Source organism: Berghia stephanieae, chromosome 3, assembly GCF_034508935.2.
Source record: "Berghia stephanieae isolate SIO BIC M18660-M18661 chromosome 3, UCSD_Bste_1.3, whole genome shotgun sequence".
In the NCBI taxonomy this organism is placed as follows: domain Eukaryota; kingdom Metazoa; phylum Mollusca; class Gastropoda; order Nudibranchia; family Aeolidiidae; genus Berghia; species Berghia stephanieae.
Genome location: NC_088362.1, coordinates 106,283,804 through 106,286,111, shown reverse-complemented (window position 1 = coordinate 106,286,111; position 2,308 = coordinate 106,283,804). Strand labels below are relative to the sequence as shown.

General features: G+C 36.4%; 1 protein-coding gene across 2 annotated transcripts in view; it reads right to left on the bottom strand.

Moving 5' to 3' along the window:
* Window positions 1-2,058, bottom strand: part of LOC144969088 (septin-2-like) — a 123,439-nt gene extending 121,381 nt beyond the window's left edge. The window contains exon 1 of one of the 2 annotated variants that reach the window (XM_078908131.1): window positions 1,748-2,058. The gene's annotated coding sequence lies outside the window, so the exon portion shown is untranslated. The remainder of the gene's footprint in view (window positions 1-1,747) is intronic. The other variant, XM_078908135.1, reaches the window with a different exon arrangement.
* Between the last annotated feature and the right edge of the window lie 250 nt (window positions 2,059-2,308).

Here is a 2,308-nt window from a genome sequence, read left to right as displayed (position 1 = left end):
TATACACATTGTGACCATGTGTGTTCATCACCAATAGGGAATGAGATTAGCGGAAGAGAAGCGTCCCTTGATTGGACGTCACCCATAGTCTGTGACGTCACTGGCGGAAAAGTTATTAGAGAGAGAAGGTCATGTTGGTTGTGCGCATGCGTCTCTCGTCCTCGCTTCCGGTGAAAGCGGCTTGAGACACTTCAAAACCAAATCGACGTTCTCTCTGTAAGGTGACGTCCAATCAAGGGACGCTACTCTTCCGCTAATCTCATTCCCTATACTGTACCATAACCATGAGATACCATAAGATGAGTTCTGAACTACAGGACTAATGTCCTTCAATGCTCAGCTCCTGTTTTATCCAGAAGGGGTTGTTGTCCTGTAGATGCACCACTACTTTATTTCTTTCAAATGATAATTTCTGTTTTTATCTGATCGGAACTGAATTGAATACCTTTTGGTTTTCACCAAGAGAGCAGTGATTGCAATGTGACTCGAGGATTCAATGGAGCTCAGATCACATCGCTGTTGTTTCTGTCTTAGTGAAAACGGAAACGGTGCGATATGATGCCAGATTAGCATAAAATCAAACCACACCTGTAACACTTCATTTGATAAAGTACATACTTCAAAACAAATTTGCTTTAGATACAAATAGTATATCATATATAGATATACAATGCTGGAACCGAAAATTCAATTGCTTTTATCAATAAGCGTTTGATAAGTCGGAAAAGGAGAACAGACTATATAGTGGGAGGGGTGGGGGTGGGGGTGAGGGGGGGGGGGGGGCGGGTGATCAGTAACCGAATGATATACAATTCTATGAAAGTGCAAACCAGGCGTTTTAATAAAATCTTCTGCAAGAACTTATTTCCAATGTAATAGGTAATACATTCCATTATTGACACAGCTGACTCAAGTATAAATGTGTAACTCGTAAATGCCAGATGTTACAATAGCTTAACGTCCGTGTAGCAAGCACTTTCATCCAAAATTATGGCTCCCGACTCAAGTATAAACGTATATATCAACTCTTAACATACTTTTATAGTACTGCTTTTGTAGCATTATATTTAGGTCTTAGCAAAGTACTCACTCTGGCATTCGCCTATAACTTATTGTTGTATTTAATCACTTCAATGCTATCATCTCATTATTGCCCATAGTCCACTTAGATTTGTTGATACAATTAAATATGATTTTAAAAAAACAACCAACGTAAACAATAAATTAAAATTAATAAACTCAATCATATGAATCTCATCTGATTTACAATTGACCAACGATCAAAAAATGAATAATTAATTTACATTATAAGATTTCTGATAAACAAGGATTTAGGAACGTGGTGATATGTTTTTTAAAAATCTTCAAATAACATGAATCATTTAATAAACAAAGGTTACTATTAATAATAATATTATAAAGTCTCATTAACAACTGGTTATACTATTCTCCCTCTCTCTCTCTCTCTCTCTCTCTCTCTCTCTCTCTCTCTCTCTCTCTCTCTATCAATCTATCTATCTATCTATCTTCTCTCTCCCTGACGCATAAACCTATGTTAATAGCTATATATATATATATATATATATATATATATATATATATATATATATATATATATATATATCTATATATTATATGCATTCGTGTATATAATAACTTATAAAGCAAAGTGATTCATAAATTCAGAACCATAAACAAAAATAATTGAGTTAATCAAAGTAAAGAACGTGAAATAAAACATAATTACCTCTTTTAAAAACGCTTTAAAAATAAATCCATAAACAAGATAAAATCCACAAGAAAAACAACAACACCTTTTTATGTATAATATACACAAATGATGAAAATGATGTTATTAATTAGGACCGTTTTACACACTGCATCAACCAAAATGTCACTGATCAAACACTATACACAGAACTGCGCACTGGGTAGTCTAGAATTAGAAATCGCCGGTTTCCGAATGGCACAGTTATCAGACAGAATAACAATCGATCTCTGAGTGTGTTTGTGTGTGTCTCGTTGCTCACTCAGCATAGGCTACACTCAACTGACTGTGTGAGAAAGGGAGGCAAGCAGGCAAGCGTGTGGCTGGCTGTCTGTCTGATTGAACACCGAACACACTTTTGATTCCAGTCGCACGCGACGCGTGTGGAGTGAATTTGATACACACAAGATGATAGGCCAGACAATGAGCATCAAATTCTCTCTTTGTCCCTGTCTCCTCCCCCCCTTCTCTCTTTCTCTTTTCTCAACCCCCCCCCTTTCCTCTCTGTCTCCCTCTCCTCCCTATCTCTTCATATTTTTT